This window comes from Geotrypetes seraphini, chromosome 5, assembly GCF_902459505.1.
Source record: "Geotrypetes seraphini chromosome 5, aGeoSer1.1, whole genome shotgun sequence".
Classification (NCBI taxonomy): domain Eukaryota; kingdom Metazoa; phylum Chordata; class Amphibia; order Gymnophiona; family Dermophiidae; genus Geotrypetes; species Geotrypetes seraphini.
This window is the reverse complement of record NC_047088.1, coordinates 55843459-55869367: the sequence shown is the minus strand read 5'-3', so window position 1 is coordinate 55869367 and position 25909 is coordinate 55843459. Positions and strand designations below refer to the sequence as shown.

At 40.6% G+C, this 25909-nt stretch overlaps 1 protein-coding gene and 1 non-coding gene across 9 annotated transcripts in view; one reads left to right on the top strand and one right to left on the bottom strand.

Moving 5' to 3' along the window:
- DACH2 (dachshund family transcription factor 2) overlaps nucleotides 1–25909 on the bottom strand; it is an 845689-nt gene that overhangs the window by 106025 nt on the left and 713755 nt on the right. The gene's annotated exons all lie outside the window — the stretch shown is intronic.
- Nucleotides 24253–24324, top strand: TRNAE-UUC. Its single transcript has one exon. It is a non-coding gene; the product is annotated as a tRNA-Glu (tRNA).

Genomic DNA, 25909 nt, shown 5'->3' with positions numbered 1-25909 from the left:
CAGTGAATCCCATTGTAAAGTATGCCAGATGGAAATGCGCTTGTAAAGTATTTGTAAATGCATTTTGAAAAGTATTAAAAGCCATAATTTAATATCCAAATTTTCCTGTATCATCCACCAAAGGGGACACGTGCACTCAGAAAATAACAGTGTTACATATCACCTAGCAGATTATGGGGTCCTTTTTCTAAGGTGTGCTAGCCGATTTAGCGTGCGCTAAATGCTAACGCATCCATTATATTGTATGGATGCGTTAGCATTTAGCTCGCACTAATATTTAGCGTGCACTAGAACGGATAGCGTGCCTTAGTAAAAGGACCCCTATAAGAAAACCATTAAACTTCTTAGACTTATTCAGAACACCGCCGTCCGCCTCATCAATGGCCTCAAAAAGTCTGACCATGTTAGCCCCTTCTACAGAAAACGTCATTGGCTTCCAATTGAAGCAAGGGTCATCTTCAAATTCGCCTGCCTCTGCTTTAAAACCTTGACTGGATCATCCCTGATATACCTGTCACGTCACTTTGTGTTCCCAGGCTCTAACCGAACACGCAATGCCCACCTGTTTGCCTTCCCCTCGCCAAAGGGATGTATTTACAAAAGATTCCTGGACAAAATCCTCTCTTTTCAAGCTGGCAAATGGAATGATTGCCTTACCACCCTCATCTCTCTTGCCCCATCCTACCTATCCTTCAGAAAATCTCTCAAAGCTTACCTCTTTGATAAATTTCTTTAACCCCATCCTTCCTTCCTTTCCTCTCCTTCCTCACCTATATACCTCTTCTTCTCCGGGTCTTACTATCCTCATCCTGCACTCCCTTGTAACTGTATATATCCCTTTCTCTCCTCTCTTCATCCTTCCAAAGTATTTTAGATCAATGTAGTCTTGTTAGAATGTTTATTTCTTATTTTTCCTCTATCTCTATTTTTCACTTCTTTGTTATTCTCCAGGTACTTTAGTTAGATTGTGAGCCTTCGGGACAGTAAGGGAATTTCTAAGTACCTATCTTACTTTTTAATTTTAATTGTTATTGTTACTGGTTACTTTATCCTGGCTAATCTGGCTCTGCATCTTCGCTGTAAATGTACAGTCTCTTCTCCTGTAAACCGCTCTGAACTGTTTTGTGGTACTGCGGTATACAAAAATAAAGTTATTATTATTATATATTGCACAGTTGAAAAACACATTCATGGAGTTTAAAGGAAAGCTTTTCAATGGGTTGTTTTCTTCTCCTGCGGCAATAGGAAAAGAAGTCTCAATGAACTGCCTGGTGATTGAAATGGATGAGAAGGAAGCTGTAATAACCTCTATACTTGGAAGATATACACCTTTATCACAGCATTCCCTCTAGTTAATTAATAAAAACCCTTAACTGTCAATGTACAGACGAGTTATAAGACTTCAAACAATTGAAGCTGCATTGATAGGGTGAACATGACTGAAAATGACATCTATTGGGGAATGTGTTTTTACAAAACAATTGACTAAAGTAAATCATTTTTGTTCCAAAAGACAATATATTTATTTATTGGAAAATAAAAGTAAAATGAACTCTTCAACCAAAAGAAGCAGTGTCATGAGAAAACTTGGACTCCAGGTTTTTGTAGACGCTGCACTTTCAATATTACACTGTCAGTCTTCATTCACTCTCTGACAAGGTTGTCAATCAAACTACAATCTAGTTTTGTAAGACTTTAAACAAAGATCAGAAAAAAAAATAAAGATACTGCTGACTTCACATTACCTTGCCAGAGATAACTACTTGATCACTTTAATACTGCAACATTGATATTAACTTCCCACTGCACTTCTCGAAAAATAGAAAAGTATAACGATCCTCAATCCTAAGGGCACTTCTGCCTTCTGTCTGCAAACCACTGAAGTAAACAGAGGTTATAATTTTTGAACACTGTAATAAATGTTCTGTTCAGGAGGCACTATTTCTAGGAAAACCTATATCAGCTATTATGGAGAATGAAACGTTAATGTGCCTAATGGGTGTTGTTTTTTGTTACAAAAAAAAAAAAGTTCAAGACCCTTTGAAGATTGGCCCAATAATGTCAAAATGTTGACATTGATTTGATTTGATACACAAAACTGGAGGAAAGGCGGGACAGGGGAGATATGATAAGAGACATTTAAATAAATAATCCAAAATGCAAAAAATTACTAGCCAGAGTGGGATTTCCTGAAGCCATCCCTTTGCTGGCTAATAACTTTTTTTGCATTTTGGATTATTTATTTGGGGCTCCTTTTACGAAGCCACATTAGCGTCTTTATCGCACGCACATTTTTAGCACGCGCTAACCCCCACACTAGCTGAAAAACTACCACCTGCTCAAGAGGAGGCGGTAGCGGCCAGCACAGCCGGTAAATTAGCGCGCACTATTATGCGCATTAAACCGTCAACGCGGCTTCGTATGAGGAGCCCTTGATTGTTACTATTTATACATTTTTTAGAGAAATCTAAATACCTATGGTCCTTTTACTAAGGCGCGTTAGCCAATTTAGCGCGTGCTAAATATTAGCACATGCTAAATGCTAATGTGTCCATATACTATACTGGACACGTTAGTGTTTAGTGCACGCTAAAATGACTAGTGCGCCTTAGTAATGTAAATGCGCATGAGTCGAGTCTCTTTCATTTGAAAGGAAGCGCTGGAATGAAAGGGCATAGGGTGAAGTTAAGAGGTGACAGGCTCCGGAGTAATCGGAGGAAATACTTTTTTACAGAAAGGGTGGTAGATGCGTGGAACAGTCTCCTGGTAGAGGTAGTGGAGATAGAGACACCAGGCCGCTCAGTATTATAAATTAATATCTGGATTTTTTAATAAGAAACCAAAAACTGGTCTTCGTGACATTTGGAGCATTGAGATAAAGCATTAGATTACTGTATCTCAATGGCCACGAATCTGAACTTGGAGGATGAGATTTATGGTTTCTGCATCTATGAGACAAACTTGATTTTTCTTAATTACATAGAACAGTTTGGACTCCGGTTAGATTACAGAAATTACATAGTTCCAAGTCTAATAGATGCTGGCACTGTCATCTTGAACCTGGGATGTTAGATCATCTATTATATTATTGTCCCTTGATACTTCAATTTTGGAGATCCATTTAGAATCAGGTGCAGGGCCGGATTAATCGCTAGGCCAAGTAGGCACGTGCCTAGGGCCCAAAACTGTGAGGGGGGCCCACTGAAGGAGGGCGACTCACCATGCTATTTTTCAATGGCAATGGGCCCCCCCCCCCACGCAGTAACGGCAACAGACCGCCCCATGCAGTAATGGCAACGGACCGCCCACAGCAACAGCAATGGCAATGTGGCCGGATGTGTTACTGGAAGGTCCCGCAATGACTGCTTCTGCCGGTCCAGCCCCCTCCAACATCACTTACTTGCTCTGAAAGAAGTGAAGTTGGAGGGGGCTTGACCGGCAGAAGCAGTCATTGTTAGACTTTCCTGTAACACATTCGGCCGCATTGGTGTGCTGTTGCTGCGGGCGGGCGGGGGCCCATTGCTGCAGGGGGGGGGGTCCGTTGCCGTTGCTGGGGGGGCATTGCTGTTGCTGCGGGGGAGAGGCGTTGCCCTGGGGGAGAAAGGAGGATGGAAGGATGGTGGAGAAAGAGAAAGGGGGTAAGGTGGTATGGAAGGGTGGTGGAAGGAGAGAAAGGGGCTGATGGAATTGGTGTGCAGGAGAAGGGGAGAGATATAAGGGGAAGGATACTGGATGGAATTGGGTTGAAGGGAGAGAAAGGGGGCAGATGCTGATGGAAGTGGGAGGCAGGGAGAGAAGAGAGTGAAATGCCCGACCATGGGGATGTGGGAGAGGGAAGGAGAGGAGAGAGATGCCAGACCATTGGAGGAAGGAAGAGAAGATGATGGTTGCCACACCAATTGGGGGGGGGGGGGGAGGGAAGAAGAGATGGAAGGGAGAGGCAGACAATTTCTGGAATAGGCACAGAAGGACAGAAGATGAAAAGAAGAGAGTGACAAGAAGATGAGGACAGCAGAAACCAGAGAAGACAAAGGTAGAAAAAAAAATTCTATTTATTTATTTTTTTGCTTTAGGGGACATTGCTGTTTGCTTTAGGGGACATCACTGCTTCTGTGGTGTCGCATTGTATGCAGAGTCCAGCTTCTTGGTGGTTTTATTTAACCTTTGTCTATATATTTATATTTTGTCCCCCCTTTTACAAAACTGTAGAGCATTTTTTAGCGCTGGCCATGGCTAAAAACCATATTACAGTTTTGTAAAAAGGGGGAGAGGTTAGTTTGTGATTACATATTCCATATTAGGCAAAGGTGTTTTCTGTGTTCTGTTTGTATGAGAGACATGTTTTTTTTGTTAGCGTTGACCAGCCTTGTTTGGCAAAATGCATCAGGCATGGTTCTTGGGAGCACCTTGAATTAACCTGATTTGAATCTCCTTATTTTTCTGCCAATCTTCTTTTGTTTCATGTTGGATTCTTTGGTGGACTGCTTGCCTTGTTGTTTCATTGCAAGTTAACATACATGGAGTGGAACGTACTAGAGGAGTTACAGATTTTATACATAGTAACATAGTAGATGATGGCAGATAAAGACCCGAATGATCCATCCAGTCTGCCCAACCTGATTCAATTTAAATTTTTTTAATTTTTTTTCCTTTTAGCTATTTCTGGGCAAGAATCCAAAGCTCTACCCGGTACTGTGCTTGGGTTCCAACTGCTGAAATCTCCGTCAAAACCTACTGCAGCCCATCTACACCCTCCCAGCCATTGAAGCCCTCTCCAGCCCATCCTCCCCCAAACTGCCATATAAAGACCGTGCAAGTCTGCCCAGTACTGGCCTTAGTTCAATATTTAATATTATTTTCTGATTCTAGATCCTCTGTGTTCATCCCACGCTTTTTTGAACATATGGGATGCAGTTGAGAAGCGTTGTAAACTTGGTTATTAATATAGACATATTCCGGATAGTATTACTGCTTTACAAATATTTGAACACTTTTATAGATGCATGGAAAGGGTTCAAAGTTAAAGTCCTGGGTAAGTAGGTGGGAAGGGAAGGAAGGGGGATTTGTTCAGAGATGTTTGGGGGTTGCATAGAAGAAAAACTGTGCACTGGTATGCTAATCTTTCTTTGTTTTGAATTAAAAAAAAAAAAAGAAATACAAATGGAAATAAAGAAGTAAATAAGAAAACAGATAAATGGGGCGGGACGGGGCAGAGCATGGGCAGGACAAGGGTCCGGGGGGCTCAGCGTACTTGGGTGCCTAGGGGCCCTTGAAGAATTAATTCTGCCTGATCAGGTGAACAAAGTACTGGAAAATCCAGTGGCATTAACATATGACATTGTGCTATTTGGCACTTTAATGAGAGCTAAAAGTCAAATATCATCTCACAATAACAAACTTCTCTTTATTATGACAGGGATTGCCATACAACTTATTTTAAGGAATTGGAAAAACTGGGATTGATTAAACTATACCTTTTGGTGGGAGTCTCTGTGTCATGTCTTTAAAATGGAACGTATTATGGCTATACAATGGGGGCACTATAAGAAGTTTCTGGATATTTGAGACAAAATTTTGCAAAGAGTGATTGTTGAATTTGACCCTTGATCATGCACGTCCAGGGTGGGTGGGTGGGAGGGGGGCTGAATAATATTTTTAATTTTGAGTGCAATTTTTGAATATGAAGATGGGGGGTGATTACATGGATTACAGTTTTGATTGAATTTAGGTGCTATTATCGTGTAATATGATTGTATAATATTGTTGCACTTAGTTTTGGCTTCAAAATGAATAAAGATATTTTTGAAAAAAAAGAAAGCCTGGGATAGTCACGTGGGATCTCTTAGAGAGAGGAAGAGATAATGGTCACTGCAGATGGGCAGACTGGATGGGCCATTTGGCCTTTATCTGCCATCATGCTTCTATGTTTCTATTTGCTCCCACCTGGCAAAAACCCAAGGAGTAGCAACATTCTATGCTACCAATCCAGCACAAGAAGTGGCTCTCTCAATAACAGACTATGGACTTTTCCTCCAGGCAGTTTTACATTGTGTAAGTTAAGCGCTGTAGTAGCCTAACATTCAAGTACGTTCAAGCACAAAAGCAGCTAGAAAAACTACATAAATATTACCACACACAGTCCTATCTCTATGTGGTTGTCATCCCAATCTCTATGTGATGTCATCCCAATTTTCAAAAAAGGATCAAGAGGTGAACCAGGAAACTACAGACCTGTGAGTCTCACATCAGTTCCTGGGAAGATAATCGAAGCGCTAATTAAAGACAACATTGTACAACACTTGGAAGATTACAACTTAATAAGGGCTAGTCAACACGGCTTTAGGAAAGGGAAGTCATGTCTGACAAATTTACTTCAATTCTTTGAAAAGGTGAACAAACAATTGGATAGTGGAAATCCAGTGGATATAGTTTACTTAGATTTCCAGAAAGCGTTTGACAAGGTTCCACATGCAAGGCTTATGAGAAAACTACTGAGCCATGGAATAGGAGGAGAAGTGCACAGATGGATTGGAAAATGGCTCGAGAACAGAAGGCAGAGGGTTTGCATTAATGGGCAATTCTCGGACTGGGAGAGAGTGACCAGCGGCATGCCCCAGGGTTCGGTTCTTGGGCCTATCTTATTTAATATTTTTATAAACGACCTTGAAGAGGAAACAACATGCAATGTAACAAAGTTTGCAGATGATACAAAAATATGTCAGGTGGTTGGCTCTCTAGGGGACTGCGAGGATCTCCAGAAGGATCTAGACCAGCTGGAAACTTGGGCGAAAAAGTGGCAGATGAATTTTAACATAGACAAATGCAAGGTGATGCATCTAGGAAAGAAAAACAAAGAACATGAGTATAAGATGTTGGGGGTGACATTAGCCAAATGCGAACAAGAAAGGGATTTGGGGGTACTGATAGACAGAACCCTAAAGCCTTCGGCTCAATGTGCGGCAGCGGCGAAGAAAGCAAGTAGGATGTTGGGCATGATTAAGAAGGGGATCACGAGCAGATCGGAAGAGGTCATACCTCACAATGGTCAGACCTCACTTGGAATACTGTGTCCAGCACTGGTCTCCATACCTTAAGAAGGATATAACTCTGCTGGAGAGGGTGCAGAGGCGAGCCACGAAACTAGTCAAAGGTATGGAAAATTTGAGCTACGAAGAACGCCTCATAAAACTGGGACTATTCACTCTCGAGAAGAGAAGATTGCGAGGGGATTTGATAGAGACTTTTAAAATATTAAAGGGTTTTGATAAAATAGACCAGGAAGCAGCATTACTAACATTTTCGGAGGTGACACGGACAAGGGGTCATAGCCTGAAACTGAGTGGCAGCAGGTTTAGGACAAATGTTAGGAAGTTCTGTTTCACACAGCAAGTGGTTGGCGCTTGGAATGCTCTCCCGGAGGAGGTTGTGGCGGAGAATACTGTTCTGAGTTTCAAGCGCAAGTTGGATGCACACCTTCTTGCAAGTCATATTGAGGGATACGGGAAATCCGGGTCTCCAAAGAGGAGAACCTAAATGGGCCACCGCATGCGCGGATCGCCGGACAAGATGGACCACGGTCTGATCCGGTGAAGGCATTTCTTATGTTCTTATGGTTCACCATGACCTTTAAGTATTCAGTCTTGCACTTATCTCCCCTTTTACAAAACCATGAAAGCAGTTTTTAGTGCCGGATGGTATGCTGAATACTCCATACTGCTCCCATAGGAACTCTATGAGCGTCGGAGCAGCATGGATCATTTAGTGTGCTGGCTAGTGCTAAATGGTTTTGCAAAAAAAAAAGGGGGGGGGTTAACTAGGTATACTTTTGCTAACTGTGTATACTTGGAAATTCAGTGTTGGATCCCCAACATGAGTGCAGAAGATGGTAAGTGAAACTACCAACTGGGGTAAATATTCAGCTGGTGGTTTTGCTGACCACCATCAGTAGTCAAGTGCAATATTGAACACTTAAGTGTTTTATACAGTACTACTATATTTATGTGGTTTTCCTAGCTGCTTAAGTGCTGAATATCAGCACTTAACCATCTAAGCACCACCTCTGTCCCAGGAACACCCATGAAATAGCTGGTTCTAGCATAGGTGCTAACCAGGCATTTCAGCCCTAGACAAACACTTTAAGTAACCAAGAGCATGTTGACCCTCGATTTCTTTTGCAAAATGGCTAGTTTTATTTGGCCTTAAAAGTATTTCCTCAACTTTGCAGTTAAGATTTACTAATACAATCTAGCACATTATTTACTACAGATTTCATTTAATGCATTTAAGGGCTTGATTTAGTATATGGTGCTGAAAAAAATCAGCACCAAACAGTATTCTATAAAGGGCATTCTAAGATAGGCACCCTTTATAAAATAGTGTATAGTGCTGGAATCTGAGCATTTATAGCAAATGAAACCAGGTTTCCGTCAGTGGTATAAACTAATTGCATTCATTGATATGAAGTTAATTAAATAATCACTATAATATACATATAATCAGCCATTGCATTTGAAACCATAGGTTACTTCTGCTTAAGAAAAGAGTATATTCTATGTAAGAAAAGAAAAATAAATGTCTAACAATATTTGCACTTTCTACAACCTTTGTTCTAACACTGATAATAATGAAAGTACAAATAAGCAAAGTATCTATTAGGGGTGTGTATGTTTGTAACAATTTTTACTCTTATGGAAACCACCTAGACGTGAATATTAAATACTTAAGAAACTTGAATTAATTTCAGTTCATTATTTTCATTTTGACATTTTCTCCTGATTTTCAGGTGGTTTTATTTTATTTTGCCACACTTTGATTTCAATAACTTTTTGTACACAAGTTGGATCCTTTTAACAAATCAATTGTACATGTGCATCTGATGGTTCTATATGTATTAAAACTTTTAAGGTACCTAAACAATTTGAATGGCCAGTAACTTTTTTTATATATATATGTCCAGAATCATATAAATTAGTGTGAATTCATATGCACAAATACCATCCTATAGGAATTGTGCTGCTGTCTGGACTACACTTGGTTTTCTACTGTTTTTTAAAGGAAGCCTCAGCCCCACCACTCCACCGCAAAATGTTATTTTATTGCGAGAAGATTTGTGTGGCTCTTCATCATTGGCCGTCCTTATTATCTGGTATTCTGTTGTATTTTGTTTATATCCCCATTCAAAAAAGTGCTTCAATAAGTTATTCACTAAATAGTGCTGAATGTTTATACATTTGTTATGTGTTACTTAGCTTGCGTTATTCAACTTGAATCACAGCCAAAAACTCAGGAGTCTGACCCGACATGTTTCGCATGAAATGCTTTATCAAGGGTCCCCCTGTAATAAAACAATATAAAGAAAAGAGCTATGAAAACCCCTTAACACATAGCTACTTATCCTGCTCATTTCAAAGTTGTTACAAATTTGAAATGAGCAGGATAAGTAGCTATGTGTTAAGGGGTTTTCATAGCTCTTTTCCTTATATTGTTTTATTACAGGGGGACCCTGTAAGCTAAGTAACACATAACAAATGTATAAACATTCAGCACTATTTAGTGAATAACTTATTGAAGCACTTTTTTGAATGGGGATATAAACAAAATACAACAGAATACCAGATAATAAGGACGGCCAATGATGAAGAGCCACACAAATCTTCTCGCAATAAAATAACATTTTGCGGTGGAGTGGTGGGGCTGAGGCTTCCTTTAAAAACCAGTAGAAAACCAAGTGTAGTCCAGACAGCAGCACAATTCCTATAGGATGGTATTTGTGCATATGACTAAACAATTTGAATGAGCATATAGGCCAGGGGTAGGGAAGTCCGGTCCTCGAGAGCCGTATTCCAGTCGGGTTTTCAGGATTTCCCCAATGAATATGCATTAAAAGCAGTGCATGCAAATGGATCTCATGCATATTCATTGGGGAAATCCTGAAACCCGACTGGACTACGGCTCTCGAGGACCAGAGTACCCTACTCCTGATATAGGCCAGACAGTTAACACTTCTTTCTCCCCCCTCTTTTACTAAGGCACGCTAACGATTAGCGCACGCTAAATGCGAATGCGCCCATTATAGTCTATGGACGTGTTAACATTTAGCACGTGCTAAATCGGTTAGCATGCGCTAAATCGGCTAGAGTGCTTTAGTAAAAGGACCCCTCTGTTAGGTACCTCTACATTTTCATCTGGAAATATTTTAATGGTTCTTTCCCAAAGAATATAATACTAGATCACTTCATGGGACATGAAGGACAAATACTAAAGCACAAACACTCAGATGATCACCTAGAACAGTCATAAACAAACCAGTTCTTGGGCAGGATTAATTCGTCGAGGGCCCCTAGGCACACAAGTACACTGGGCCCCCTGCCCTTCCCCACCCCACCATGCACCCAGGCGGAAACAGGAAGCTGCGTCAGAGGGAAGCTTTGGGCAAGCAGCACCGCTTGCACAATTACAGTTCCCGTTGCCTTTCTTACCTGCGCTGCTTGCTTGTCATACATTCTGTCGATGGGGGGGGGGGGGGGGGGCCGTGCTGCCGATCTGGGGGGAGGCCCGAATTGCCAATCGATGCTGGAGGGGTCCATCGCCGTTTTTAAAAAATAATGTTGATGCCCTCCTTCATCGGGCCCCCCTGACCTTTTCGGGCCCTAGGCACGTGCCTACTTGGCCTATTGGTTAATCCTGCCCTGGCTCTACCAATCTGGTTTTCTAGATATCTCTAATGAACGAAACACATTTACACACACTGGATGTCCAATATATGTAAATTGATCTTGTTCATATTCATTTGGGATGTCCTGAAAACCCTGACAGGATTGAGAAAGTGGGGGAACGGCACCCCAAAACTGGTCCAATTGGTACACTACCGTCTCCTAAACTGTAAAGCGTCAAATGCCAAGAGCTTATGGGTAAACTTTTTCTTTCACCAATTATTTTGACCTTCAACAATTTTGATAATTAGAGGACGTTTTTATTTTATTGTTGTTATTTCTGAATCAGCTGTATCTGATCTCACTGTGGTTTCAAGTTAAAATTAGAAAGCACTTTGTCACAAAAATAAAAGAAGAGAGCTCTTTGGGTTCATCAATAATTTATGATGATTTAAGAACTGCTATAGATGTAAGGGAAGCTCTTTCTGCCCATATGCAATTTACTTTCAATAAATTGAATGTGGCCTTTATAAACACACATAAAGGAATCCAGTCCCTTTTAAATGATTTTTAAGTTAACTGTTTCCCCAGCAATCATCATTATTTATCAGTTTAGAAAAACAGCCAACTGCTAAGAGCTCAACTATGCAAAACCTTGGCACACAGCACAGAGAGTGTTAAGCCCTCAAATAAAGAAAAAAAAAAAGGTTTGCATCTATTTTTTGCACATTTGTTATCTCAATTCGAATGCAGTGTTACCTAGCACTATTAAAAATCATTATGTACTATTTCTAACCATTGTCCCACAGCTAATTTATTCTGGGTTTTACTAAACAGTGATAATAGTTTTTTACTGCGGGCCAGCAAATTAAATGCTCATAGAATTCCTATGAACATTGGAGCATTTAACTCACCAGCCCATGGCCAGGGCAGGATTAACCAATAGGCCAAGTAGGCATGTGCCTAGGGCCCAAAATGGTCAGGGGGGCCCGAGAAAGGAGGGCATCGACATTGTTTTTTCCAAACGGCGATGGGCCCCTCCAGCATTGATTGGCAACGCGGGCCCCACCCCAATCGGCAACGCAGCCCCTCCCCCATCAACGGAAAGTAAGACAAGCAAGCAACGTGGGTAAGAAAGGCAACGGGAACAATAATTGTGCAAGCGGTGCTGCTTGCACAAAGCTTCCCTCTGACGCAGCTTCCTGTTTCCGCATGGGCGCATGGTGGGGTGGGAAGGGGCAGGGGGCCCAGTGTACTTGTGTGCTTAGAGGCCCTTGATGAATTAATCCAGCCCTGCCCATGGCAGAAACCTCTACCACTGTTTAGGAGCCCTGAATAACACAGAAAAAACACATTGATTGCTATCAGATGTGATTGTCTACTTATATAAAAATTTAAGTGGACTCAAGGGATTCAGAATTGAGGTTTAATCTCTATTTTTGTCTTTCACCTTTCTATCCTAGTATTTATCACTTTACCTCTGTTTTCCTTTTGCTCCTTGTTCCTTTCTCTCTCTTTTCCTTTTGCTCCTTGTTTCTCGGCATCTGGTCTCAAACTATTGGCATGAATATACTAAAAGGTAGATCACTTGGCATGTCCAGTTAATGAAGAATGCTTAGAGTTACTTTTCATATAAGCTAGGAATCAACTGCTGAAGTATTTGGGGGCTCCTCTATCAAAGGTTTATTTCATTCCAGTTCTGCCCTAGTTTACTTTCTATATATAGTAATGGGATAGGTTTAGTGATAGACTTGAAATAAAACTTTCCCTACTTCAGCCTCCAAATATTAAGAGCTCCTTTTACTAAGGGCTCCTTTTACAAAGGCGCGCTAGGGCCTTAACACGCAGAATAGCGCACGCTAAAATGCCACAAGCGCTAGCTGCTATCGCCTCCTTTTGAGCAGGCGGTAGATTTTTAGCTAGCACGTGATATAGCGTGCGCTAATCCAGTGCGTGCAGTAAAACCCATAGCACACCTTCGTAAAAGGAGCCCTAAATGGCGCTGGAGGTTTTTAGAGGAGTCCAGTGAGGTAAATGCTCCGATGCTCATAGAATTCCTATAAGTGTCAAAGCATTTACCTCGCCAGCCCGCTCTAAAAACCTCTAGCACCGTTTAGTAAAACCCAGCATAACTGATTTGCAAACCATGAAGGCTAAAAGTAAGCAAATACAAACTAAGAGGCCTTTATATTAAGCAGCACTAAAATGTGGCCTGTGCTGTCCCCAGCAGGGGTCTTTTCAAAATGCTAATGCCACTTTTAGTGTTGCCAGTAAATGGCCAATTTTTCTATTTCTGCAATAATGGCAATGCGATAATTTCCCACCACGTGAGCTCTTACTGACACTTATTTTGCAGGTGGTAAGGGCTCATGTATTAATCCTTTTCTGATGTGTGAGCACACAGCAATGCCCAGACACTAACCAATTAGCATAGCTGTGCCAGCTGCCCTCCTCCAAACCCGCCCCAGTGCTAAAAAATTACCATGGGAAGTGCTTAGGCATCCCAGGGTAGTGCATTTTAGCCTGTGGCAAGTCAATTAGCCTTCCATTGCCCCAGGCACCATAGTATGAGCCTGCTGGAATAGATAAGGGAACTTCATACTATGCGCCTTCTTACTATGCAATGTATTGTAAACCAGTGGTTCCCAACCCTGTCCTGGAGGACCATCAGCCAGTCAGGTTTTTGGGTTAGCCCTGATGAATATGAATGAGATAGATTGACATATAATGGAGGTGACAGGTGAGCATCTCTGCTCCATACAAATTCATTAGGGATATCCTGAAAACCTGTCTGGCTGGTGGGAACCACTGTTGTAACTACTTTGATATCTGCAGATGAAAGGTGGTATATCAAATAAAGATAACCATAATCAAAATCATAGTGCTTTCTGCAGCATAGTAAATAGACCCCTATATCTCTTGTTACTTTGGGCTTCTCTTTCAAAATGGCTTCCTCCATTATTGAATCTGTAGAAAAAAAATCTCTTGAAAAGATTTTCCTCCTGAACTAAGGGTATGCAAAGCATTTAAAGCATTACTGGACTTATTGTATGTGTATCTAGAAAAGCAACATCAGTGCCTACACAGGCTTTGATACATTCAGCACCCGGTATGCACACAAATGCAAATTTTGAAATTTGCATCTTTTCCAAGGTAAACATGTACTGTATGTAATGCATAATGTGTGCTGAAGAGTCGTGAAGTTGAGACATAGTCAGATATTATCAGAGCCTTTCCCTGATGCAGTCAGAGGAAACATGAATTCATGTTAGGAGGTATTCCTGCTACTTTGGATAACTCCAACCATCAGTGGTACCCAACCCTGTCCTGGAAGACCAGCAGCCAGTCGGGTTTTCAGAATAGTCCTAATGAATATGCATGGAGAAGATTTGCATACCTGTCAACTCCACTATATGCAACTCTCTCTCTCTTGCATATTCATTAGGGCTATCCCGAAAACCCAACTGGCTATATGAAATATGAAACAAACAATGGAAAATTAGCTGTGTATATATATATATTTATATGGATGTATTGAATAAGAAGCAAGTTGTTTGAAGACATATTTGGAAAGTATGAGGGGAATTCTATAAATGTCATGTGATAGAGGTGGGCAGCGTGCTCCAGAGAAGGGTTGCACAGACTGACAGACCACACTCTGAGCATTCAAGAAAAAACTCTTTAAATTAAACAGTAGTGCAGAGCCTGTTTCTTCACAGGCTACTATAAGTTTATATTCTTCAAAGAAAACAAGTAGGCTTTTCCCCAGTCTTTTCCCAAACACAAGTCCCATTCTCTGTAGGGCTTGACACGCCCCAGTCTTTATTTTAGGTGCAGGAAATAGTTAGGCAGCATTTGGTTCCAGGTCTTAGCAGGCACTAGAACAAATGCAGGTTTTTAAATGCAGTAGAATCTTACCTCCTACAAACTCTGTCAGTGCCAAGCCCTTCCAACCAGCTTCTCTAGCTCCTAGGTTCCCTCTAGCATACCTTTCCTCCCGAGTCTGGCTTGGCCTTTTAAATTCCCCTGAGTCACTTCCTGGTTTCCTACTTTTCTCCCCTCCCCCCTTCCTGAGGAAAACTCTTTCTCACTGCTGCTGTGGTTGTGAGACAATTTAGCCGGGGGAGGGGGGGGGTGCCGGGTTTTCCTGAGTTTTATTCTGAGTCTGAGCAGTAGTGTCAAGCAGGGAAAGTGGCAGGGTTTCATACACTCTGTCACAAGACACTTAAAATTAGCTCTGCAAAAAAATCAATGCTAAGCGCTATTCTATATAAGGCACTCCAAGATGAATGCCAGTGCCCAACTCATGACATTTCAGTGCATAAACAGCTCTATAAGTCCCTATTATCAAAAACTTCATTGGCTGCCCCTCGAGGCAAGAGTTTTATTTAAATTCTCACGTCCCTGTTTCAAATCAATCTTTGGCTTGGCCCCTATGTACCTAGTCTCCCACTTCAATTTGGATTGTACTATTAGGCCCACACGTAAAACCCACATATTTACACACCCAACAATAAAGGCCTGCCATTACAAAAGATTCCTGACAGAACTCTGGCCTTCCAGGCAGGTAAACTGAACGACTGGCTGGGTAACATTATCATGCTCTCCTCATCCTATATTAGTTTTAGAAAATTTGTAAAAACGAAACTGTTCAACCGATTTGTCACCTAAGAATTTGTTGTTCATTATATCTCATACTCTGTATACTGAATTCATTGCTTCTACATTGTAACTATGTCACTGACTGTCCAGCTCTTCTTCTTGTACTTGCATTCATTGTACTTGTATTCATTGATTCTATATTGTAACTATATCGCTGATTGTCCAGCTCCTCTTATTATAAACCGCCTCGAACTATCATGGCTTTGTCGCTATATAAGAAAATAAATTATTATTATTATTATTATTCTATAAGAGTGCATGCAATTTTTTGGAACCCATGGCCCTCTGAACATGCCCCCTTTTGAGTTGAGTGCTAAAGAATTTAGGTGTGGGGTGTTACAGATAGCATGAAAAAAGATGCCCATGCAAATTCCAATTAATGCCAATTAAGTGTAATTATTGATTGTTAAGACTCAATAATTCATACTTGATAGTCTATTTACCAATTTAGTTCTGCGTGCATCTTGACCCTGCACCTACATGTTGATGAGGATCTGTCAACACTATACAGTATAGAGAATCCAGAGGTATACATGTATATTACAATTCTGTATCAACTCTCTTCATGAACGCCTACACACAACATATGTACATATTTATACATTATATTCAGTGTGCATATATAGACATGCAATTTAGGAAACTGTCTTTCTTACTTGTGAGGGTTAAATGTAAAGCAATGCCTTTTGTTTAAATGAAGATATGGTAGAAAAAGAAAAATTAAAATAATGCTTGAAAACTTGCTCCTTTATTACATGCATTTGCTTTTCAACATAGTTGCTGCTATTGGCTCACATTTCTGCCAATGATGGACCTGTGCTTGAAAGCCGTCATGAGAGAACTATACATCTTAACTCTTCAACCAGTTTCTTGTAGTCCTTTCCACATCTTCAATCAAGTTGAACAGATGCCTCCAAAGGTTTTCCTTCAATTTTGGAAAAAGATGGAAATCACAAAGTGCTAAATCTGGGCTGTATGATGGATGGGGTAAGACTATGAGATCCATCTTCCCAATTGCTTCTGTGATGTTTCATGCTGTGTGAGGCCTAGCATTGTCATGTGGCAACAAAATTTCCTTCTAGTGCTTCCAAACTCATTCTTTCAAAGTTTTCAGGAATACAGTGTAATGTATTAAGTGATCCTCTGACTGTCCTTTACAAGTTGATCAACCTTTCTTGTATGATATTCATCTGATCCTGTCACAGGTCATCCTCTTCATTTCTGATGACATAAATCAGCCCTTCTCAGTCCACAATCTTTATATATATTTTGGCCCAGCAACGGTGAGCCTCAATTGGAGAGACTCATTCAACAGCCAGAAATTCTAATATGGTGTGTTGCTTAAGTCACGCTGACATATGCTCATCACATGCTTCCATTTCACAAGCAATAGCAAAACAACCTGTTCAAGCAGACACTTCTTTCCAACTGAGGTGAAGGAAAAGATTTCAAAGAATGGTGAATACATGTAACAAGTCAGTGCTGCCATCTGTTGATGAATTATGGAGGTGGAGGCATTACATTCATTTAACCCTTGTAAAATTATCATTATCGTTGCTAGATGCATGAGATAAAATATGTTTGGAAATACCTCATGGTTTATCATTCCTATCTTAATTTATTTTCCCCCCCCAGCGTGTCTTTTCTCCTGCATTCCGAAATCAGAAGCCTTTTAGCTTCTTGCAAAAACTTACTATTGGTGAGGGCACTTATGTTTCTTGTCTCTTCCATGCAATTTCCTTGAGCTGTAGTGCCTACTGCTTTATGGCAGCCATCAAAACCTGAACTGCAACTGGCATCCTTAACATGCAAGTTTCACAAAAACACTTATAGTTGGAGAGTGGTAACTACAACTTTAGCAACAAGGATGATGGCCCACAAATTCTGGGTGACTCAGCTCTTTTTCTTGTCAGAGCATAGGCTGGATGGTGTTCAAAAGGATTGCAATTACTGGATTACCATTTAATAGTACTACTGCTCTGAAAAGGGAAAGCACATTCTGTCCACTGAAAATGTCTATTTGGAATCCATGTAGGTATGAAATTAGGCCAGGGGTGGGAAATCTTTAAACAAAGAGGGTCATGTGAATGTCAATACTATTCCTAGTGGGCCTCAGCATTAATAAATGTCAGAACCAAAACTCTGGTTAATGATGTTTTCTGTTTATAATTTCCATAGTCTTGGCTGCATAAAATTCAATGAAGCCCGCCCAAGTCCTGTCCAAACCATGCCTCCAACACACACCCTTGAGATTTAGATACACTGCAGACAACTACCAAAGAAATCCATCTAGAAAATGGATTTCGAAAATAATGAATTGGAAGAGTTTGGTGAGCAAAACATCCATCTGTCCTTTTATGCCACTTTTTGATATTTTTCCTTTTTTTTTTTTTTTTTTTAAATGAGCCCCATTGTGTATTGTTATTTGAATATGTTTACTGCTGTATTCAGCTTATTCTTGCTGAACACTATCCTGGATTAATTTCTTCTAAATAAATAAGACAGAGACAAAGAGAAAATTGAAAGAGGTGAGGAGCCACAGAGTATAAATTCTGAAGCCCTGATGGAAAGTTTCAGAAGTTACTGAACTGAAAACAGAATTGTGGTGGAGAGAGCTATGATAGAGTGTAACAGGCAAGACACTGGAGGGTTGTTATAAGCCTTGACATTGGCACAGACGGATCGGTGTAATCACTCTATGATACAGGCAGATTAAGGTTGTCGGATGTGATTATAGTAGCCTGCCTATGGGAGAATCTTTTGATAAGCGGGCAGCAGTTAGAGAGTGAACTTGCACATGAGAAATAAGAGACTTCGACAGGCTCCAATATTAAACAGTACAGTATATTAATTAAAAACTAATATCACTAGATATATTATTAGCTAATAAAAATATAAGGAATTCAAGAATTACAAGGATAAATGTCATTTGTAAGGATTGAGTACTAAACTTGATTCAACCTAATATCTGTGTATGTGGAAACAGCTATGTTAGATCCTGAATGCCAATATTAATACGGTGTCAAGTTTATTAATCTATATGCTGATGAAGTTCTGTTTGACCAAAAATGGCTGTGCATTTTCGGCTGGAACCTTAAATTCACTCCCCTCAACCCACCTAACTACATGTAGGCCCTCCCTAGGCCTACCTTAGGAAACTCTGGTGGTCTAGTGGCCTCTCCGGTCATTCCTGCCCTGTGTCACTGCTCCTGATGCAATGACTGCCAAAACTGCCACCAGTGGTCCTGGCAGCCATTTTGTGATTGGAACCAGCACAGGCAGAAGCTGACTTGCTTGCACTTGCTCAGGTCTAAGAGTGACATTTTAAAAACTTTCCCCTTTCCCTGCTCCTTCCCATAAACAACAAACTACTGCCCCTCCACACACACACTGCTAGAGAGCTCCTATTTACAAACTACCTAGAGCCTGTCCATACAAAGGATCCATCCATCAAACCCCTGCTCTCTACCCACAGCAAAGATTAATGTGCAGTGACATGATCCCCGTATTCATCTCTCAGTCCCAAACAATACACATGATAACACATATTCATAGTTTCAGGGGTTCAAGTGATCTTTCTTTTCCAATCCCTCTTCTCCACATGACAGCCACATCATCTTGACCTGCAGTCCCCACAGGCCAGTAATTAAAACATCATCTCCCTTCAGTTCAGTTCCAGCCTCTTCCTAACTTCCTTGAGCTGAGTGTGGCCATGTATGTGCACAGTTGGAGGCCTAACTAATGCTAATCTCCTTCTTTACATGCATCCTATTCCAAGGACCAAGGCAAGCCAAAAGTGGCTTGGCTTCCTGTCTAAAAAGGAAGTCTACCCTGCACAGTGGAAGAAGGCTAGTATCCCGCCATAGCATCCTCAGCAACGGAAGCTGTGCCGTTGTTGTGTCACTGCTTCACTGCACTCAGCTGCCAGTTTTTGGCGTTCCGCCCAGACTAAAAGCAGCTGAGCAGAGACACTTGCTTTTAAGCTGCTATTTTAAATTTCTGCCAACAGTCGGTCTGGCCAGAGAAAAACCAGCTGGGCCAGCTGAACACTGGCCAGTTGGCAACCTTCAAGTCTCATGATTTATTGTCACTTAAATAAAGCTGCAGCACTTGTGTCCCATATTCTGTGTATTGTCATTTGTTCAAGGTTGTGAAGAGGAGGTATATGAGAGGTGAGTTGAGAATGTCCCAGCTGCCAAAATGAATAACAATACTTACATCTGACAAGCACTTACAATAAACATATTTCATATTTAATGGCAATGATGCCTAACAATGCGTATTAAAGTAGGAATTTTGATAATCCTTACAACTACCAAATCATACTGTAGGTCAGATCTTTTTTAATGTATTCATTTTATTTGTTCCTTGTCATTGCTTCAGAAACAGGTCATCTTAATTTAATAATAATAATAATAATAATTTTATTTCTTATATATCGCTATACCATAAGTTCAAAGCGGTTTACAACAAGATACATGCAATGAGAGGATGAGGTATTTACAAGGTATATACAATGAGGGTAAGAGGATAATGGGAAGAGAAAAAAAACTTACACTGGTGTAAAATTTTTTTAAAAAAAATTCTTGACTTCAAATATTTATTTATTATGCTACAATCCCAGTTCAAATGGACTTTTGAAAGTTGTTTATAATATAAAACAAAGATTATATTAAAACAGCAAAAAATGCAGAATATGTATCACATTCACTTTAGGAGTGCACAGGCCAAATTTTCATTTTATTTTGCTTCTCTCAATCCCCCTCTTTTATGAAGTTGCGCTAGAAGTTTTTAAAGTGGGCCGGTGAAGTAAATGCTCCGACGCTCATAGGAATTCTATGAGCATCGGAGTGTTTACCATGTCGGCCCGCAGTAAAAACTTCTAGCGCAACTAGATAAAAGGGACTGAATGTTGCTAGGTTTTTCCATTTTCTCCTGGTACTAGAATAATACAACTTATGACCAGCCTCTCAAGCTGTGTTATTCTGCTCCCCAGTGCCAACAGTACTTTCGTGAATGAAGCTGCACTGAGGCAGCGGCAGCATGAAGAACTTATGAGCAAAAGTAAAAAATGGTACATACCGTGTTTCCCCAAAAATAAGACAGTGTCTTAGATTAATTTTGGGTCCAACAAACACACTAGGGCTTATTTTCGGGGATGGCTTATTTTTTTCATGTACAATAATCATCTCTTCCTTCTTCTCCTCTACCCCAATTCTTCTTTCCTTTCTCCCCTCCAACCCCCTTCATGGGCAGCATCATTCCTTCCCTCTCACCCATCCCCTTGTGCAGCAGAACCCCACCGACCCTCCCACCGTGAGACTGACTTACCGCCGCTCCGAGGCCTCCTAAAGCAGCAGGGGTGGAGGTTGCTGAATTGACGAGTCCAATTTTTTTCAGCAAATCAGGCAGCAGTAGTGTCAGGGATGGAGTCAGGGAGTGTCGGGGGGGGGGGGGTCGGGGGTCAATCTTAACTAGGGCTTATTTTGGGGTAGGGCTTATATAAGAAACATCTTTAAAAATCATGCTAGGGCTTATTTTCAGAATAGGTCTTATTTTGGGGGAAACAGGGTATAATCTTTATATGATAGGTACTTTACGGTAATCTTGCCATGGAGAACATACATTTGAATATTGGATTAGGGAGCTAGTATTGAAAGTGACTCCCAGGTCTTTTAGTTTGATGGGTTATAGGTGAAAATATATTGAAATGAGAAGGATTGACCCCCCCCCCCATTATGTTTTAATTATAGAATATACAAACGGAACCTCAGACTTTTTTTTAATGTTTAAACAATGGTTATATTTTAGAGAACTGAAAATTGATGAGCCTCGATCCTGAGAAAGAGCTTTGAAACATGCCCATATTGGGAGAGGTAACCAGGAAAAAGTTTATGCTTTAAAGAAAATCACAGACTTGCAAAAAAGACACATTAAGATAAGTGAATTATTCTCATAAGATTGGTAAAAAAATATATACAATATTACTGTAGAAAATGTTTTGGATGAATGAAATTGTGAAAAGGAAGAGTAAATATATATATATATATATATATATATATATATAGAGAGAGAGAGAGAGAGAGAGAGAGAGAGAGAGAGAGAGAGAGACCTGTGAAGAACTGGGCAGCAGAACTGAACTATAAAACTGTAAGTTCAGGGCAGACATCTGAGGATCCAATATATAAGACTTATAAGTTGTGACTGAGATTGACATTAGAGAGAGTGTGATTCTGCTCCCCAGAAGCAGTAGAAATAGAAATGTGGCCCATGGTAACCCCTCTACCTTTCTTCTGGCCCCTTAGTCAATGACCCTCATCCCCCAGAAGATCTCCACCCATCTGTAGGTCTCCAGGCCTACCTCAGCTAATCCCTGGTGGTAGGGGCAGGGGCAGGAACAGAAGTGGTCTCCAGTCATTCCTGTCTCTGTCAGCAGAAGTCTGAAGGCACTACCATTAGGGGTTAAGTTCTTAGGATGTCTTCTGCATTTAAGGTTATATGCTGCCTGTCCTGCTGAATATCTCTCTTATGATATCTAAGTATGTGTTTTCATCTGGAAAAGATGGTGTTAAGGCCATCACGATTTTAAACTTTGACGAAGACTTCAGTAGTTGGAACCTAAGAGCAGAACCGGAGAGTTTTGGATTCTTGCCCAGAAATAGTTAAGAAAAAAAAAAAAATAAAACCAACAAATTTTTTGATTGAATCAGGTTGGGCAGACTGGATGGACCATTTGGGTCTTTATCTGCCATCATCTACTATGGGCCTATTTTACAAAGCCATGCTAGCGGCTGCAGCGCGGTAACGGCCCCAAAATCCATAGAGATTTAAAGGGCTTCGGGGCTGTTGCCGTGCGGTAGCTGCTAGCGCGGCTTTGTAAAACAGGCTCTACGTCACTATGTTAAACTTTAATCATAAAAACCTTGGAAGGAGGAGATTCCAGCCCTGAAAGTTCATTGAAATTGGGCTGTTTGAAGAATAGAATAAAATTCTGAATGAGAAAATGGGTTTGCGGGGTGGTTTTTTCCCCCCCATAATTTGCTAAATGTATATTTAAAGTTGGCAGCACAGGTACTCGTCGACTTACGACCTATTGAAGTTACAACTATTCGACTTTACGACGCATTCTCAAGTCTCGCTACGCAGCAGTAATAATATAAAGAGGAGGAGGCGCCACAACGAATGCTCACCACAAAGGGATTGTGCTGTGCTTGACTTAGAAAGTAATAATAATAACAGTTTATATACCGCAGGACCGTGAAGTTCTATGCGGTTTACAATGATTAAAAGGTATTACAGATCGAGTGGACTAAACAAAGTTCAGAGTTAGTGAATAACAATTCGAAGATCATTTGTTGAGGACTAAGACTGTATAGGTCAGTTACCTAAGTACTTCAGGAACAGATGTGTTTTTAGGCGTTTCCTGAATTCCCTATAAGTAGTAGGCACGAGCAGTTGTTCCAGGTCTTTACCCCATAATGCTGCTTGATGTGAGAACAGTAAGAAAATGTTGATAAAATAGTACTTTAAGATGATTACAATAGCATTACCCAGTCTAATACAGTATTCTTACCTTAGTCTAACATAGGCCGACTTACGTCCCGATCAACTTACGACCTGTCAGTCGGAACCAATTACGGTCGTAAGTCGACGAGTACCTGTATCACCATTTTGTTTTGGTGTATTTCGTCTTTTTTTTTTTTTTTTTTTTTCTGGAGACAACTCTGTAATTTTTGGTTTTAATCTATCAGTGCAAGACATGGAACACAAAGTACAAACAGATGAGAGGATCAATGTTTATTTTCCAAGCTTGGGGGCATTAGAACATCGAAGGATGAATATTATGAGGTAAGATTGTAAACACTGTGCTGCTCATTTGTGAATACAGCATTAGCTTGAAATGCTGTCTGTGTATAGCACAGTCACTGCATGAGCCAAAGGACTTAGTAGGATTAGACATGTGGATCTTTGTTTTTAATTACTGTACCTTCAGCAAATTTGTATGCCTTGCAAATAGCATGGTATTATGCCCTTAGCCTGTGGCTTCTTCCTTATGAACCCTATCTCCCTTCTTGCAGTTTAATTATTAGGAAAAGTAAAGTCTCAGTTGAGTACATTCCCACATCACATGCTCCCTTGTTATTTCAGGTGTCCTGCACCTGTCTAAATATCTTTTTTTTTGTGGCAATGATGAATTTAAAAGTCAATTGCCTGCAAATGGAATTTATAATGTAAGTATCACAGGTAGTACTGTAGTTTCCCCAAGCTCCCATCCGTTTCTAAATAATTCTGTCAGATACATACGAACTTAGAAGCATTTAAAATTTGTTTGTTCCCATAATGCAGAAGTATGTACATGTTTTACTGCTATAAAGACCCCATTACACTGGTCAAGGAGATGACAGCACATCATTTGACCTGACATAATCCTCTGCCCCGACAAACCCCCACCACGCCAAGCTCCCAAGATGAAACTCTGGTGGTCTACTGCCTTACCCCCTCCGACCCCCCTGAACCTTTTTTAGAAGACCAGCAAGAGGGATGTTGGCAACTACTTTCCTACATTTCATCACTTTTTTTTCTTCTCTCCCCTCTATATGAAATTACAGAAAATGTAAACTATTCAGATAAACATGATGGGCAATAAATCAAGAAATTAATAAACTAGGTGGGAAGGGGGGTGATAAGAGTTTATGTTTTGTACTAATGATGATTATTAAGTGATGTATTTATTGTTAATTTGTTTGAACATATGTCACACTTATTGTAAGTTTGAAAATGAATAAAGAATTTTAAAAAAGAAAAGAAATTAATAAACTTGGAAATGCTAAGAGAATGGTGTTTTGTCCTAGCATTCTTTGCTTTTAAAAAGGAATGAGTGTTTTTTAGTTTAGGCAATTGGGTGTTAAACCTTTTATTTCTGTTGCTAATGCATAGGTCCCATATGGTCTAGTGGTTAGGAATCCTGATTTTCACCCAGGCAGCCTGGGTTCAACTCCCAGTATGGGAAAGGTTTATCTTCTCCTACTTACCAGTGCTGTCCTACCCTGTCATAATCTCAGTTCCTTCAACCACAGGGCCAATGGTGCAATAGATAACACATCTGACTACAGATCAGAAAATTCTAGGTTCAACTCCTGAAGGGCTTCAAATTTTGGCTGGCCATGATCATATAGTGGTTAGTACTCTGCGTTGTGATTGCAGCAACCTCGGTTCGACTCTGAGTCACAGCAGGTGGCAAATTTGAGCAGTGCAGGTAAGATAGGAGAAGAGGAAATTTTTTTTGGCCAGGTACTAGTGACCTGGATTGGCCACCATGAGAACGGGCTACTGGGCTTGATGGACCATTGGTCTGACCCAGTAAGGCTATTCTTATGTTCTTATAGGTGTGATCTGAAGGGAGCAAGTATCTTGACTACATTGCTTCCATTCATTCTAGATTCTATTATGAAATCTGCAACTTTTAAATTGTGCTTTGTGATTTGAATATTCACTATAGTGAGTGGACAAATTGGGATGAGGAATCCTTTGTATAGGCATTACAGGATTTAGATTAGTTTAGTTTTAGGGTAGCAACTGTTGGTTACAAAATAACAATGTGAATCTTTTAAGTTAGAAAGATTATTTCATATTATGATTTACACATTCCTCTTTCTTTATAGGTGATGTGAATCTAGAAAGATCAATAAAAGTATGTGATTGGGCATGGATGTGAACAACAGTGGCTGAGGAGTGTTTAAATGATAGGGAAGAGGAGAAGGAGTGAAAATCTTAAGAGCAGGTTAGACGATGGGAAAAAAATTTGATGGATATTAGGGACATTTTGATGCCATAATAGACAGAAAGTGATGACATGAAAAGGGGAGGCTGCCAGGGCTGAAAATGCTTATTGTGTTTGTCTGTACATATATCTAGCTATTTACATAGTAACAACTATATGTACAGTATATGTGGAGGGGCATAATCGAAAGGGACGTCTAAGTCCGTTTACGTCCATCTTGCAAGTCGTCCAAAGTTAAAAAGAGCCTAAGACACATTTTCGAAAGATACGTCCAACTTTTTTTTACTTTCGTAGACATCATTTATCTCGACTTCCAAAAAGCCTTTGACAAGGTACCTCATGAGCGGCTACTTAGGAAGCTGTGGAACCAAGGGGTGGAAGGGGACGTACACAGATGGGTTAAACACTGGTTGGCAGGCAGGAAGCAAAGGGTTAGAGTGAAGGGCCACTACTCGGACTGGAGGAGGGTCACGAGCGGAGTTCCGCAGAGGTCGGTACTCAGACCGCTGCTATTCAATGTATTTATAAATGACCTAGAAATGGGGAAGAAGTGTGAAGTTATAAAATTTGCGGATGACACTAAACTCTGTAGCAGGGTTAGAACTGTGGAAGAATGTGAGGATCTACAAAGGGACCTGAACAAACTGGAGGAGTGGGCGAATAAATGGCAGATGAACTTCAATGTAGGGAAATGCAAGGTGAACCCGATGTTCAGCTACAAAATGGGAGGATCACTGCTAGGGGTAAGTAACCTTGAAAGAGACCTGGGAGTGATGGTGGACACGTCTTTGAAGGCGTCGGCACAGTGCGCCAC